Source organism: Symphalangus syndactylus, chromosome 22, assembly GCF_028878055.3.
Source record: "Symphalangus syndactylus isolate Jambi chromosome 22, NHGRI_mSymSyn1-v2.1_pri, whole genome shotgun sequence".
In the NCBI taxonomy this organism is placed as follows: domain Eukaryota; kingdom Metazoa; phylum Chordata; class Mammalia; order Primates; family Hylobatidae; genus Symphalangus; species Symphalangus syndactylus.
The window spans coordinates 42980730-42999029 of NC_072444.2; the positions used below are offsets into that span (position 1 = coordinate 42980730).

At 39.9% G+C, this 18300-nt stretch overlaps 1 long non-coding RNA gene across 1 annotated transcript in view; it reads right to left on the reverse strand.

Moving 5' to 3' along the window:
* Positions 1-18300, reverse strand: part of LOC129472454 (uncharacterized) — a 214881-nt gene that overhangs the window by 23076 nt on the left and 173505 nt on the right. The gene's annotated exons all lie outside the window — the stretch shown is intronic.

Below are 18300 nucleotides of genomic sequence, written 5' to 3' on the forward strand. Positions count from 1 at the left end.
AAGGGACCTGGTGGGAGGTAATTGAATCATAGGGGTGGTTACCCTCATGCTGTTCTCATGATAATGAGGGAGTTCTCACGAGATCTGATGGTTTTATATGGGGCATTTCCCCCTTTTTTTTGGCACTTCTCCTTGCTGCTGCCATGTGAAGGAGGATGTGTTTGCTTTCCCTTCCACCATGATTGTAAGTTTCCTGAGGCCTCTCAAGCCATGCTGAACTGTGAGTCAATTAATATTCTTTCATTTACAAATTAACCAGTCTTGGTTATGTCTGTATTAGCAGCGTGAGAACAGACTAATACAGTCACACATGGCAAAGAATACAGACTATACAGAATTAGCCACTAAACAAACAACAAACAAAAACCTAAACAAACCCAGGGAGTGGGGAAGAATCTGATTTTCACAGTTGCCAAATATATTACTATAAATTTCCAGTTTGCAAAAAAAAATTACAAAATGCAAAGAAAAAAGAAAGTATGACCTATACACAGGGTAAAAAACAATCATTAGAAACTTGCCTCTGAGCAAGCCCTAATATTGAACATACAAAAAAAAAAAAAATTAAGCTCAGCTGTTTTAAATACACTCTAAGAGCTAAATGAAATCATGCCTTCAAAAAGTGTTAAAGTCTATGAAAATGATGTCCCATCAAATAGAGAATAACAATACAGAGCTAGATTTTTTAATAAAGAATCACATACACATTCTGAAGTCGAAAGGTATGAGAACTGAAATTAAAAGTTTCCTAGAGATAATAAACAGCAGATCTGAGCAAGTAGGAGAAATAATCCAGGAATATTTCAATTGGGATTAGAACAATTGAGATTACACAATCTGGGGAAGAGACAGGAAAAAATGAACAGAAAAAAAAATTAACAGAGCCTCAGAGACCTGTGGGACACCATCCAGCAAACCAATATATGCATAATGGGAGTAACAAAAGAAGAGAAAAAAAGGGGAAAGGGGAAGAGAGAATACTTGAAGAAATAGCCAAATTTTAATGGAAAATGTTAATCCAAGAAATCAAATAATTCCAAGTAAGATAATTTCAGAAATCCATACCTATTTACATTACAATTATACTGGGGGAAGTCAAAGACAAAGAGACGCTCTTGAAATTCACAAGTTTTTCATTTAAAACTATGGATGCCCAGAAGCAATGGAAGAGACAGTCAATGTACTAAAGAAAAAGGCTGTCAAGATTTCTATGTGCAAAAAAATCCTTCGGAAATGAAGGAAAAATTAAGACATTCCAAGATAAACAAAAACTGAGATAATTCAGCAATTTCAAGCCCTTTATATAACAAATACAAACGGAGTTCCTCAGGATGCAGTGAAAGAATAATCATTGTAAACTCAAACCTAAATAAAGAAATAAAGGAGCTCTAGTAACAGTAGCTCCATATATATAAATAAAAGACAATATAAATTTATTTTAAATTCCTTTTTTCTCTAATAATGTGAGATACATGCACAATTCAGTGAATATACTAAACACCATTGAATTGTACGCTTAAAGTGGGGGATTCTATATGTGACTTAAATCTAAATAAAGCTGCCTTTAAAACCACATAAATAAATAATTATACTACTGTGTTGATAAGCTTATAATATAAATACTTGATTTATATGACATTAATAATACAAAGAAGAGGAAAATGGAGATAAATTGGAGTAAATTTTCTGTATGATATTGAAATCAAGTTAACATTAATCAAAACTAGAAAGTTTTAAACCAAGACAATGGTTGAAATGCCATCAGGAAGCCATGAAGAAAATAACACAAAGATATACTAGTAATTAAAGTGGCATACTAGAAAAATTCTACTTAACACAAAAGCAGGGAGTATTGATGAAATAGAAGAACAAAGATATAAAACATTTAGAAAACAAAAACCAAAAGGGCAAACGTAAATTCTGTTACACCTGTACTTACATAAATGCAAATGAATTAAACACTCCAATCAAAAAACATAGATTGATAGAATGAATAAAACACATGATCCAACTATGTGCCATCTATAAAAGCCAATCTTTTGAGTCAATGATGCAAATAGTTTGAACATAAAAAAATTGAAAAAACAATACCATGCAAGCAATAACCAGAAGATAGGTAGAGTGGCTACACTAAATCAGAAAAATTTGGACTTTCAGACAATAATTATTACTAGAAATTAAAAGGGACATGTTTCATGATAAAGATTTAGCCCATCAGGAAGATTTAGCAACTGTAAACATATATGCACCTAACAACAGAATCCAAAACACAGGAAGCAAAAACTGACAACTAAAAAGAGAAATAGATAGTTCAACAATAATATTTGGAGACTTCTGTACTTCACTTCAAATAATGGATAAATAGCTAAGCAGAAGGTCAACCAGGATGCAGAAGATTTGTACCACACATTAACTAGACCTACCAGACATCTCTAGAACATTGCACCCAAAAATAGCAGAGTAGACATTCTGTTCAATTGCAAATGGAACATTTGACAGAATAGAAAACTGCAAAGCCATTAAAAAGAACCTCAATATATTTAAAAGGATGAATTAATATGAAGTATGTTCTCCAGCCAACCAGAACATTTAGAAAACTCACAAGTGTGTGAAAATTAAACAAGACACTACTAAGTAACTAATTGTTCAAAGAAGAACTCAGAAGAGAAATTAGACAACACTTTAAGATGAATGAAAACAAAACACCAGGTACTAAATCTTGTAAGATGCATGTAAGACAGTGCATTGAGGATATTTATAGCTATCAACTTACTAAAAAAAGAAAAAAGCTCTCAAACCTAATACTTAAGTGTAAGAATCTAGAAAAAGAGGAGCAAACTAAATCCAAAGTAAATAAAAGGAAGGAAATAGAAAAATAGATAAATAAATAAGTAAATGCAGGTATAAATCAGAGAATATAAAACAATAAAGAAATCAACAAATCAAATTTTATTCTTTGAAAGATCAATTGATTGGCTAAACTTTACATTTCCTGGGGGAAAAAAGAGAGAAGACTCAAATTACTAAAATCTGAAATGAAAGAGGGGATGTCACTATCTTACATAATTGAAAAATGACTTCAAGCAAATGCTATGAACAACTATTTGCTGACATATTAGAATACTTAGATCAAATGTTTAAATTTTTAAGAAAATAACAAATTATCAAAATTCACTCAAGAAGCAAAGAATCTCAATTAGCCTGCAACAAGTCAAGAAACTGAATTTCTATCTTTCCCCAAAGAAAAGCATAGGCTCAGATGGCCTCACTGAAGAATTCTAGAAAACACCTGGAGAATAACTAATACGAAGTCTTCAGAAATTCTTCCACAAAATAAAAGAAGACAGAATACATCCAGACTCATTCTATGAGGCCATTATTAGGCTAATATCAAAACTAGACAATGATATCACAAGAAAATAAAACTACCAGCCAAAATCTCAATGAATATAAACTCAAAAGTCCTCAAGAAATCCCTCAAGTAGTAAATCAAATCCAGCAACACATAAAAAGTAATACACCATAACCAGATGGGTTTTTCCCAAGAATATATTTGATTTATCATCAAGATATTAATTTAGTAAACCTTATTTATAAAGTGTAAGACAGAAACCTAATGGCCATCTCAAGGCATGCCAAAAAAAAAAGCATTTGATTAAATCCAACACCCTTCCATGACAAGAACATTTGACAAATTAGGACTAAAAAATAACTTCCTCACACTTATAATGGACATCTCCAAAAACCCACAGGTAACATATACTTATTGGTTTAAGAACAAATATTTCCTCTAAGTTCAGGAACAAGACATGGATACCTACTCTCACCACTTCTGTATTCAACATTGCACTCGTGGTTCAAGCCAGAGAGCAATTAGGCAACAAAAGGAAATAAACACATCAATACTGGGGAAAAAATAAAACTATCTTTATTCACAGATGACATCATCTTGTATATAAAATGTCTTATAGAATACAATGAAAGTTATTAGAATTAATATATAAATTCAGCAAGGCAAAAGAATATAGGATTAATATATAAAAATCAATTGTATTTCTATACACTAATAATGAATAACCTGAAGATGAAACTAAGAAAACAATTCCATTTACAATAGTATCAAAAAGAATAATAAGCTTAAGTAATTTAAGAAAAAAGTATAACATTTGTACACTGAAAACTATAAAAACATTGAAAGAAATTAATAAGATATAAACAAATGAAACATTGTATTTTTATTGATCTGGATATTTAATATTGTTAAGGTAGTAATACTTCCAAAATGTAGCTACATATATGACAAAATCCCTAACAAAATCAAAAATTGCTTTTTTTTCAGAAATTGGAAAATTGATCCTAAAATTTATGTAGAAACACAAGAGACCAAGAATAGCCAAAATTCTTACAAAGGAAAAGCAAAGCTGAAGATTCACCCTTTTCAATTTCAAAACTTATACATCTATAGTAATCAAGGTGATATGATTCAGTTATATAAATAGACATTGAGAGTCCAAAAGTAAATTCATATATTTATCATCAATTGGTTTTCCACATGGGTGCCAAGAGCATCCAATGGGGAAAGAATCGTCTTTTCAAGAAATAATGCTGAGAGGGTGGAGCCAAGATGGCCGAATAGGAACAGCTCCGGTCTCCAGCTCCCAGCCCCAGCCACACAGAAGACGGGTGATTTCTGCATTTCTGCTTGAGGTACCGGTTTCATCTCACTAGGGAGTGCCTAACAGTGGGTTCAGGACAGTCGGTGAAGCGCACTGTGCGCGAGCCGAAGCAGGGCGAGGCATTGCCTCACTCGGGAAGCGCAAGGGGTCAGGGAGTTCCCTTTCCTAGTCAAAGAAAGGGGAAACAGACGGCACCTGGAATATCGGGTCAGTCCCGTCCTAATACTGCGCTTTTCCAACGGGCCTGGAAAACGGCACACTGGGAGATTGTGTCCCGCACCTGGTTCGGAGGGTCCTATGCCCACAGAGTCTTGCTGATTGCTAGCACAGCAGTCTGAGATCACGCTGCAAGGCGGCAACGAGGCTGGGGGAGGGGGCGCCCGCCATTGCCCAGGCTTGCTTAGGTAAACAAAGCAGCCAGGAAGCTCGAACTGGGTGGAGCCCACCACAGCTCAAGGAGGCCTGCCTGCCTCTGTAGGCTCCACCTCTGGGGGCAGGGCACAGACAACCAAAAACTCAGCGAGAACCTCCACAGCCTTAAATGTCCCTGTCTGACTGACAGCTTTGAAGAGAGTAGTGGTTCTCCCAGCACGCAGCGGGAGATCTGAGAACGGACAGACTGCCTCCTAAAGTGGGTCCCTCACCCCTGAGCAGCCTAACTGGGAGGCACCCCCCCAGTAGGGACAGACTGACACCTCATTCAACCGGGTACTCCTCTGAGACAAAACTTTCAGAGGAACTATCAGACAGCTGAATTTGTGGTCTCACGAAAATCCACTGTTCTGCAGCCACCGGTGATGACACCCAGCCAAACAGGGTCTGGAGTGGACCTCTAGTAAACTCCAACAGACCTGCAGCTGAGGGTCTTGTCTGGTAGAAGGAAAATTAACAAACAGAAAGGACATCCACACCAAAAACCCATCTGTACATCATCATCATCGAAGACAAAAAGTAGACAAAACCACAAAGATGGGGAAAAAACAGACCAAAAAAACTGGAAACTCTAAAAAACAGAGCACCTCTCCTCCTCCAAAGGAACGCAGTTCCTCACCAGCAATGGAACAAAGCTGGATGGAGGATGACTTTGATGAGTTGAGAGAAGAAGGCTTCAGACGATCAAACTACTCTGAGCTACGAGAGGAAATTCAAAACAATAGCAAAGAAGTTAAAAACTTTGAAAAAAAATTAGAAGAATGGATAACTAGAATAACCAACGGAGAGAAGGGCTTAAAGGAGATGATGGAGCTGAAAGCCAAGTTTCGAGAACTACGCGAAGAATGCAGAAGCCTCAGTAGCAGATGCGATCAACTGGAAGAAAGGGTATCGCTGATAGAAGATGAAATGAATGAAATGAAGAGAGAAGGGAAGTTTAGAGAAAAAAGAATAAAAAGAAATGAACAAAGCCTCCAAGAAATTTGGGACTATGTGAAAAGACCAAACCTACATCTGATTGGTGTACCTGAAAATGATGGGGAAAATGGAACCAAGTTGGAAAACACTCTGCAAGATATTATCCAGGAGAACTTCCCCAATCTAGCAAGGCAGGCCAGCATTCAGATTCAGGAAATACAGAGAACGCCACAAAGATACTCCTCGAGAAGGGCAACTCCAAGACACATAATTGTCAGATTCACCAAAGTTGAAATGAAGGAAAAAATGTTAAGGGCAGCCAGAGAGAAAGGTCGGGTTACCCACAAAGGGAAGCCCATCAGACTAACAGCTGATCTCTCAGCAGAAACTCTACAAGCCAGAAGAGAGTGGGGGCCGATATTCAACATTCTTAAAGAAAAGAATTTTCAACCCAGAATTTCCTATCCCGCCAAACTAAGCTTCATAAGTGAAGGAGAAATAAAATACTTTACAGACAAGCAAACGCTGAGTGATTTTGTCACCACCAGGCCTGCCCTAAAAGAGCTCCTGAAGGAAGCACTAAACATGGAAAGGAACAACCGGTACCAGCCCCTGCAAAAACATGCCAAATTGTAAAGACCATCGAGGCTAGGAAGAAACTATAGCAACTAACGAGCAAAATAACCAACTAACATCATAATGACAGGATCAGATTCACACATAACAATATTCACGTTAAATGTAAATGGGCTAAATGCTCCAATCAAAAGACACAGACTGGCAAACTGGATAAGGAGTCAGGACCCATCAGTGTGCTGTATTCAGGAAACCCATCTCACGTGCAGAGACACACATAGACTCAAAATAAAGGGATGGAGGAAGATCTATCAAGCAACTGGAAAACAAAAAAAGGCAGGGGTTGCAATCCTAGTCTCTGATAAAATAGACTTTAAACCAACAAAGATCAAAAGAGACAAAGAAGGCCATTACATAATGGTAAAGGGATCAATTCAACAAGAAGAGCTAACTATCCTAAATATATATGCACCCAACACAGGAGCACCCAGATTCATAAAGCAAGTCCTCAGTGACCTACAAAGGGACTTAAACTCCCACACAATAATAATGGGAGATTTTAACACCCCACTGTCAGCATTAGACAGATCAATGAGACAGAAAGTTAACAAGGATATCCAGGAATTGAATTCAGCTCTACATAAAGTGGACCTAATAGACATCTACAGAACTCTCCACCCCAAATCAACAGAATATACATTTTTTTCAGCACCACACCACACCTATTCCAAAATTGACCACATAGTTGGAAGTAAAGCTCTTCTCAGCAAATGTAAAAGAACAGAGATTATAACAAACTGTCTCTCAGACCACAGTGCAATCAAACTAGAACTCAGGATTAAGAAACTCAGTCAAAACCGCTCAACTACATGGAAACTGAACAACCTGCTCCTGAATGACTATTGGGTACATAATGAAATGAAGGCAGAAATAAAGATGTTCTTTGAAACCAATGAGAACAAAGACACAACATACCAGAATCTCCGGGACACGTTCAAAGCAGTGTGTAGAGGGAAATTTATAGCACTAAATGCCCACAAGAGAAAGCAGGAAAGATCCAAAATTGACACCCTAACATCACATTAAAAGAACTAGAAAAGCAAGAGCAAACACATTCAAAAGCTAGCAGAAGGCTAGAAATAACTAAAATCAGAGCAGAACTGAAGGAAATAGAGACACAAAAAACCCTTCAAAAAATTAATGAATCCAGGAGCTGGTTTTTTGAAAAGATCAACAAAATTGATGGACCGCTAGCAAGACTAATAAAGAAGAAAAGAGGGAAGAATCAAATAGATGCAATAAAAAACGAAAAAGGGGATATCACCACCGATCCCACAGAAATACAATCTACCATCAGAGAATACTACAAACACCTCTATGCAAATAAACTAGAAAATCTAGAAGAAATGGATAAATTCCTCGACAAATACACCCTCCCAAGACTAAACCAGGAAGAAGTTGAATCTCTGAATAGACCAATAACAGGTTCTGAAATTGTGGCAATAATCAATAGCTTACCAACCAAAAAGAGTCCAGGACCTGATGGATTCACAGCTGAATTCTACCAGAGGTACAAGGAGGAACTGGTACCATTCCTTCTGAAACTATTCCAATCGATAGAAAAAGAGGGAATCCTCCCTAACACATTTTATGAAGCCAGCATCGTCCTGATACCAAAACCTGGCAGAGACATAACCAAAAAAGAGAATTTCAGACCAATATCCTTGATGAACATTGATGCAAAAATCCTCAATAAAATACTGGCAAACCGAATCCAGCAGCACATCAAAAAGCTTATCCACCATGATCAAGTGGGCTTCATCCCTGGGATGCAAGGCTGGTTCAACATACGCAAATCAATAAATGTAATCCAGCATGTAAACAGAACCAAAGACAAAAACCACATGATTACCTCAATAGATGCAGAAAAAGCCTTTGACAAAATTCAACAACCCTTCATGCTAAAAACTCTCAATAAATTAGGTATTGATGGGACGTATCTCAAAATAATAAGAGCTATCTACAACAAACCCACAGCCAATATCATACTGAATGGGCAAAAACTGGAAGCATTCCCTCTGAAAACTGGCACAAGACAGGGATGCCCTCTCTCACCGCTCCTATTCAACATAGTGCTGGAAGTTCTGGCCAGAGCAATCAGGCAGGAGAAGGAAATAAAGGGTATTCAATTAGGAAAAGAGGAAGTCAAATTGTCCCTGTTTGCAGATGACATGATTGTATATCTAGAAAACCCCATTGTCTCAGCCCAAAATCTCCTTAAGCTGATTAGCAACTTCAGCAAAGTCTCAGGATACAAAATTAATGTACAAAAATCACAAGCATTCTTGTACACCAATAACAGACAAACAGAGAGCCAAATCATGAGTGAACTCCCATTCACAATTGCTTCAAAGAGAATAAAATACCTAGGAATCCAACTTACAAGGGATGTGAAGGACCTCTTCAAGGAGAACTACAAACCACTGCTCAATGAAATAAAAGAGGATACAAACAAATGGAAGAACATTCCATGCTCATGGGTTGGAAGAATCAATATCGTGAAAATGGCCATACTGCCCAAGGTAATTTATAGATTCAATGCCATCCCCCTCAAGCTACCAATGACTTTCTTCACAGAATTGGAAAAAACTACTTTAAAGTTCATATGGAACCAAAAAAGAGCCCGCATCGCCAAGTCAATCCTAAGCCAAAAGAACAAAGCTGGAGGCATCACGCTACCTGACTTTAAACTATACTACAAGGCTACAGTAACCAAAACAGCATGGTACTGGTACCACAACAGAGACATAGATCAATGGAACAGAACAGAGCCCTCAGAAATGATGCCGCATAGCTACAGCTATCTGATCTTTGACAAACCTGACAAAAACAAGAAATGGGGAAAGGATTCCCTATTTAATAAATGGTGCTGGGAAAACTGGCTAGCCATATGTAGAAAGCTGAAACTGGATCCCTTCCTTACACCTTATACAAAAATTAATTCAAGATGGATTAAAGACTTATATGTTAGACCTAAAACCATTAAAATCCTACAAGAAAACCTAGGCAATACCATTCAGGACATAGGCGTGGGCAAGGACTTCATGTCTAAAACACCAAAAGCAATGGCAACAAAAGCCAAAATCGACAAATGGGATCTCATTAAACTAAAGAGCTTCTGCACAGCAAAAGAAACTATCATCAGAGTGAACAGGCAACCTACACAATGGGAGAAAATTTTTGCAACCTACTCATCTGACAAAGGGCTAATATCCAGAATCTACAATGAACTCAAACAAATTTACAAGAAAAAAACAAACAACCCCATCAAAAAGTGGGCAGAGGACATGAACAGACACTTCTCAAAAGAAGACATTTATGCAGCCAAAAAACACATGAAGAAATGCTCCTCATCACTGGCCATCAGAGAAATGCAAATCAAAACCACAGTGAGATACCATCTCACACCAGTTCGAATGGCCATCATTAAAAAATCAGGAAACAACCGGTGCTGGAGAGGATGTGGAGAAATAGGAACACTTTTACACTGTTGGTGGGACTGTAAACTAGTTCAACCATTGCGGAAGTCAGTGTGGCGATTCCTCAGGGATCTCGAACTAGAAATACCATTTGACCCAGCCATCCCATTACTGGGTATATACCCAAAGGACTATAAATCATGCTGCTATAAAGACACATGCACACGTATGTTTATTGCGGCACTATTCACAATAGCAAAGAGTTGGAACCAACCCAAATGTCCAACAACGATAGACTGGATTAAGAAAATGTGGCACATATACACCATGGAATACTATGCAGCCATAAAAAATGATGAGTTCGTGTCCTTTGTAGGGACATGGATGAAACTGGAAACCATCATTCTCAGTAAACTATCGCAAGGACAAAAAACCAAACACCGCATGTTCTCACTCATAGGTGGGAATTGAACAATGAGAACTCATGGACACAGGAAGGGGAACATCACGCTCCGGGGACTGTTGTGGGGTGGGGGGAGGGGGGAGGGACAGCATTAGGAGATACACCTAATGCTAAATGACGAGTTAATGGGTGCAGGAAATCAACATGGCACATGGATACATATGTAACAAACCTGCACATTGTGCACATGTACCCTAAAACCCTAAAGTATAATAAAAAAAAAATATATATATATAATGCTGAAACAACTGACTATCCACATGCAAAAGAATGAAGTTGGATCCTTACCTCATGCCATACACAAAATTTAACTCAAAAGGAGTCATAGACCTAAATGTAGGAGCTAAAACTATAGACACTGAGAAGAAAACATAGAAGTAAATCATGACCTTAAGTTAGGGAATAGTTCCTTAGGTGCAACACTCTAAGCACAAATGATGAAAGAAGAAATGATAAATTGACTTCATCAAAATTTAAAACTTTTGTGCTTCTGATAATACTATCAAGAAAGTGAAAACAAAATCCACAGAATGAAGGAATATGTTTGCACATCTTATATCTAGTATGAGGCTTATATTCAGAATATATAAAGAACATTTACAACTCAATGATAAAGATAAATAATCCAATATTAAAATTGGGCAAAGAATTTAAAGAAAATTCTGTAAAGAAGGTGTGCAAGTAGCCACATGAAGAGATATTGAACATTATTAGTCATTAGGGAATGTAAATCAAAATCACGAGACCAGAATGGCTATAATTGAAAAGACAGACAATAATAAATATTGGTTAGGATGGGGGGAAATTACTACCCTCACACATTGCTGGTGGGACTGTAAAATGTTGCAACTACTTTGGAAAACAGTTAGGCAGGTCCTTAAACTGTTAAACATAAGACTTGCCATATGACCCAGCAATTCCACTCCTAGGTATATGCTACAGTCTGAATATGTCCCACCCCAAATTCATATGTTGAAGCTTAATCCTCACTGTAATAGCATTAAGAGGTAGGGTCTTTGGGAAGTGATTCCATGATGAGGATGAAGCCCTCATAACTGAGATTAGGCCTGATATGCTTTGGCAGTGTCCCCACCCAAATCTCATCTTGAATTGTGGTTTGCTTCCCCTTTTGCCATGATTGTAAGTTGCTTGAGGCCTCCACAACAATGCTGAACTGTGAGTCAATTCAACCTCTTTTTTATAGATTATCTAGTCTCAGGTAAGTCTTTATTAGTAGCATCAGAATGGACTAACACAGTAAATTGGTCCCACAGAGAGTGGGGTGCTGTTGTAAAGTTACCTAAAAATGTGGAAGCAAGTTTGGAACTGGGTAGCAGGCAGAGGTTGTAACCATTTGGAGGACTCAGAAGAAGACAGGAAAATGTGGGAAAGTTTGGAACTTCCTAGAGACTTGGAGGGCTCAGAAGACAGGAAGCTGTGGGAAAGTTTGGAACTTTCTATAGACTTGTTGAATGGCTTTGACCAAAATGCTGATAATGATATGGACAATGAAATTCAGGCTGAGGTTGTCTTAGATGGAGATGAGGAACTTGTTGGGAACTGGAGTAAAGGTTGCTCTTGCTATGCAAAGAGCCTGGTGATATTTTGCCCCAGCCCTAGAGATCTATGGAACTTTGAACTTGAGAGATTATTTAGGGTATCTGAGGGAAGGACTTTCTAAATGACAAAGCATTCAAGAGGAAGCAGAGCATAAAAGTTTGGAAAATTTGCAGCCTGATGATGCAATAGAAAAGAAAAGCCCATTTTCTGGAGAGAAACTAAAGCCAACTGCATGAATTTGCATAAGTAATGAAGAGCTGAATGTTAATCACCAAAACAATGGGGAAAATGTCCCCAGGGCATGTCAGAGACCTTCAAGGCAGCCCCTCCCATCACAGGCCCAGAGGCCTAGAAGGGAAAAATGGTTTCCTGGGCTGGGTCCAGGCCCCCTCTGCTTTGTGCAGTCTTGGGACTTGGTGCCCTGTGTCCAGCTGCTCCAGCAGGGCTAAAAGGGACCAATGTATAGCTCAGACCATTGCTTCACAGGGTGCAAGCCCCAAGCCTTGGCAACTTCCACATAGTGTTGGACCTGTGAGTACCCAGAAGTCAAGAACTGAGGTTTGGGGACCTCCACCTAGATTTCAGGGCATGTATGGAAATGGCTAGATGTCCATGCAGAAGTTTGCTGCAGGGGTGGGGCCCTCATGGAGAACCTCTGCTAGGGTAGTGCATAAGGGAAATGTGGTGTCAGAGCCCCCAAACAGGGTCCCCACTGGGACACTGCCTAGTGGAGCTGTGAGAAGAGGGCCACCATCCTCCAGACCCCAGAATGGTAGATCCACCAACAGCTTGCAACATGGACAAGCCACAGACACTCGATGCCAGCCCATGAAAGCAGCTGGGACAGGGGGCTGTACCCTGCAAAGCCACATGGGTGGAGCTGCCCAAGGCCATGGGAGCCCACCTCTTGCATCAGTGTGACCTGGATGTGAGACATGAAGTCAAAGGAGATTATTTTGGAACTTTAAGGTTTAACAACTCTGCTATTGGATTTTAGACTTGCATGGGGCCTGTAACCCCTTTATTTTTGCCAATTTCTCCCATTCAAAACATGTGTATTTACCCAATGTCTGTACCCCTATTGTATCTTGGAAGTAACTAACTTGCTTTTGATTTTACAGGCTCAAAGGCAGAAGGGACTTGCCTTGTCTCAGATAAGACTTCGGACGTGGACTTTTGGGTTAATGCTGGAATGAGTTAAGACTTTGGGGAACTTTTGGAAGGGCATGATTATGTTTTATAATGTGAAGACATGAGATTTGGGAGGGGCTAGGGGCAGAATGATATGGTTTGGCTGTGTCACCACCCAAATCTCATCTTGAATGATAGTTTCCGTAATCCCCACATGTTGCACAAGTGACCTGGTGGGAGGTACTTGAATCATGAGGGCGGTTATCTCCATGCTGTTCTCATGATAATGAGTGCGTTCTTATGAGACCTGATGATTTTATAAGGGGTCTTTCCCCCTTTTGCTCAACACTTCTCCTTGCTGCTGCCATGCGAAGAAGGATGTGTTTGCTTCCCCTTCCACCACGATTGTAAGTTTACTGAGGCCTCCCCTGCCATGCTGAACTGTGAGTCAATTAAACCTCTTTCCTTTATAAATTACCCAGTCTCAAGTATATCTTTATTTGCAGAGTGAAAACAGACTAATACAAGGCCTTATAAAAGAGGTATGAGGGAGCTTGTTTGCCCCTTCCATCAGGTGAGGACACAGCAAGAAGTCACCAGCTATGAGAAAGCGGGCCCTCACTGGATACCAGCACCTTGATCTTGGACTTCCCAGTCTCCAAAACTGGGAGAGGTAAATAACTGTTGTTTATAATCTACCTAGTATGTGGTATTTTGTTATAGTAGCCCAAATGAACAGTATATATGCAAGAGGAAAGAAAACATATATTTACACAACAATTTGTACACAAATGTTTATAGCAGCAGTATTCATAATAGCCAAAAAGTTGAAACATTTCAAACATCCATCAGCTGACGAATGGATGTACAAAATGTGGTGCATTCATATAATGGAATATTATCCTGCAATAAAAAGAAATTAAATATTAAAACATACTAAAATATGGATAAACTTTGGAAGCATTAAGCTACATGAAAGAAACCTGTCATAAAAGACCACATTTTGTGTTGTTCCATTTATATAAAATATACAGATAAGCATATCTATAGAAACAGAAAAGAGGTAGTGCCTGCCTAGGACTGGGATTAGAAAAGAGATAGGGAGGTACTTCTAACAGGTACTGGGTTTCTTTTCAGTGATGAAAGCGTCCTTAACTTCTATTATGGTGATAATTGCAGAACTCTGAATATGTTAAAAGCTGCAGAGATGGGCCAGGCGCAGTCGCTCAGGCCTGTAATCCCAGCACTTTGGGCGGCCGAGGCTGGCACATCATGAGGTCAGGAGTTCAAGATCAGCCTGCCCAACATAGTGAAACCCCATCTCTACTAAAAATACAAAAAATTAGCCAGGTGTGGTGGTGGGCGACTGTGATCCCAGATACTTGGGAGGCTGAGGCAGGAGAATCACTTGAACCTGGGAGGCAGAGGTTGCAGTGAGCAGAGATTTCACCACCGCACTCCAGCCTGGGCAACAGTGTGAGACTCCATCTCAAAAAAAAAAAAAAAAAAAAAACTGCAGAGATGTACACTTTGAATGGGTGGATTTTTGAGTATGTAAATTATATCTCAAGGCTATTTAAAATAGTCTTCATGTAGATATTAGAACTGTTAAACAATGATATTTCACACTTCAGTAATTCTTAGTAATTCCAGAGACACCAATGCTTGTTCATACCTATAGTTGTTGTTCATAGACACATCTTAATTGTAGAAGATGTTGATGAATAAATAAAAGAAAATTGCAACTTGAAGGCAAAAAGGAATTAGTCAACCCTTGCTAGATTTATAGTTCTTTTAAAAGTACTTACCATGCGCTGAGCTCTGTGCTAGGCATTTTTTAAGACTGCTGAGGAAGTGGCATGGGGATTCTATCTCATACATGCACAATTCAAGCTGCAGGTTAGAGTCATCTGAAAGCTTTTAAAAATTACTGATTCCTCAATCCTGGCCAAGACTAAGGAAATAAGAATTCCTTGGGGCCTGTTCCCTGGCATTAGTATTCTAAGGTGCCCCAAATATGGGGAACATCATTCTGTCTGAACAACCTGGTTTAGAGGTCAGGGAGTATATCAGTAACTATTAAAATATGAGATCTGAAGGAGAAGGGTGGGGAGGAGATAGTGGTGGGGGTGGGGTGGTGTTTGTCACTTGCTTAACACTTATGATTCAGGCACTATGCTAGGCTTGAGCTAATGATTACACTTTTGCCAAGAGGACAGTCTTGGAAGGGCATTCTAGGCAGAAAGAGAAGAGTGATAAGGGCTTTGATATGCACAAGCAGACAGCTTGGACATTGGTCCTGGGTTTTAGAAACAGCAAACTCCAGGATCAGAATGCCTCTTGGGCTCCGCTCAAGGAATTCCCCTCCTAGACCAACTGAATTCTCCTTTTTACCCCAGGCTTCCACATCTGCCATGTTCCCTTCTGCACCACTTTCGGGGAACTCTGGTTTTTCCTGCATGGCTCTGTTGAACTCCCTTAGGCTGTGACCCCAACCCAGGCACACAGCCAGCTCCACAGAAGGGGCAGCTCTAGTTCCTGCTCCCTTTTCACCACCTCCATCCTGAGCCAACACCCTGACTGGTTCATACTCCACATTCCTGATCCCAGGAATTCCCTCACTTATTTGTCCCCGTTTGATAACCTGACCTGTTGGACACCACCAAGAAGATAAGGCCTTGGCCCTCCTTGGCTTTAAATCAAAATATCTTTGTGGTCATAACATCCACAGTCACTGTGGGAAACACAACTTTCAGCCGAGCCCAGCCTCCAACACCTCCCCCACTCACAGTGCAGCCTAAGTGATACAACTTCTATGTGCTCCAATCCGTCAAGTCGAACTTGAACCTAAGAGAAGTTTTGCATTCAGCCCCTCTTTTGTTGATTCAATTTCACTGGGTCCATCTGAAGAGACCACATTGTGGGAGGGGAGGGCAAAGGGCAGAAACCCTCGCATTAGTATCCAACCCACCAACCAACCATCCAACTACACGGCCTAGAGAACTCAATTCACCTGCTCATCTAAGACGTCTGAGTGGAGGAGGTGATCCGAAAACCTGATTTCAAAAGCACATACGATGTTCCTTTTAAGCCAGTACAATTACATGAATTAAAGTACAAGAAAATCTCAATTAATTTAAAGCATGGCTAAAAAGAGGAAGGAACATTGGCCTCAAATGCCTCTGTGACCCCCCTTCCAGGACAGACTTCTTTGAATCCAGCACCAGGGCATGGTTCCAGGATGGAGGATGAGGAAGCAGGCTCTGAGCTGCCTTTTGCTGGGGACACCCTGTGCACTGGTGTCTCTGACAGCTATTGTACGTATATCATCTCAAGTTCCCATTACAATCCCTGCAATGTGTACATCACCAGCTGCCTTTTACTATGAGGTTGTATCAGTTTCAAAGATTCAACCACTGCAAGTGGCAGCCCCTGATTTGAAGACTGGCCTGCCCCACCCCAAGCCTAAATATCTTCCACCAGGCCCCTCCTCCATGATAACATAAGACCCCCCAGCTTGTTGGGTAAGGTGAGTCCTGCTTGACAGCTGGAGGTCACAGCAGATAGTCTTTCCCATCTTTCCAAGTTTGCTTTCACTTCTTGAGTTTGCTGAAATTAGGCCCAGTGTTGCCAGATGTGCGGCCAGAAACCCAGGAAGGTTAAATGACTTACTCAGCTATTTCACAAGAGACTGGGAATTGACACATTGTATTAGAGCACCTTCTGAGCCTGTGGACGAGTTAAAGGGCTCAGCAGACCACGCGGGACTGGATTGGCAGCCTCCTTCGCTGGTAGCCTCATTTCTAGCTACAGGGCTGGTTCCATGGGGTCAGCACCATGACCAGGCTGGAAGCTGGGGCAACTACAAGACACCTTCCTCTCTGCTTGCCATCCTGAGGGGCAGGGCAGTTGCTTCAGTGCTTGGAAAATTAAAGGCCAAGAATAAGGCCATTAAAGTCCTCATTTTTAACCTGGACAAGAAAAATTTTGTTGTAACTGAACACAAATTGCATCACATCAGATGTTCCCGAACCTCAACCTTCAGCTACATCATTAACAGTGGTTGCCATGTCAAAGATGATTCCAATTACAAGAGGTGACCAGTCCCGCTGCTCGGCACCCATGCGGGCAAGAGTCAGGGGTTCTTGGCATGGCCTTGGGTCTGCGAGTCTGCACATGGCGGAGGAAGCCTTCATGCCTCCCCCTGACTCTGGCCTCACATATTGCAACAATGAGAAGCCAGAATAAGTGCAATGGGAGGAAATGCCTCAAGAAGATGGATTTTTGTTCAATTTTTTCATGATAAAATACAGATAACATCAAATTTACCACCTTAATGATTTTAAGCATACAGTTCAGTGTTAACAAACGCATTCATAATGTTGTGTAACCATCACCACCATCCATCTCCATAACTCTTTTCATCTTGGAAAACTGAAGCTGTATCCATTAAACAGTAACTCCCCATTCCCCCCGCCCGCCCCCTCTTCCTGGACCCTAGCAACCACCATTCTACTTTCTTTTTCTTAAGTATTGCTTGATTTTTAAGTTTTTTATTTTGTTTTTATTTGATACATAACAATTGTACATATTTATAGATTCAATGCGATTTTGTGATGCAAGTGTATATTGTGCTATCATCAAATCCGGGTAATCAGCATATTTAGCACCTCAGATGCTTGTCATTTATTTGTGGTGAAGATATTCAAAATCCTTTCTTCTAGCGATTTTGAAATACACAATACATTACTGTTAACTATAGTCAACCTACTGTGCAACAAAGCATCAGGACTTATTCCCCCTACCTAAGTGTGACTTTGTATCCATTGACCAACCCCTCCCCACATCCCTCCCTCTTGTCCTCCCTATCCTTGGTAACCACTAGGCTACTCTCTCCTTCCAGGAGATCAGCCCGGTCCCAGGAATTCCCTCACTTACTTTCCCCATTTGGTAACCTGACCTGTTGGACACCACCACTACTGGGTATGTATCCAAAGAATTTGAAATCATTATGTTGAATTAACACCTGCACTCCCATGTTTATTGCAGCACTGTTCACAATAGC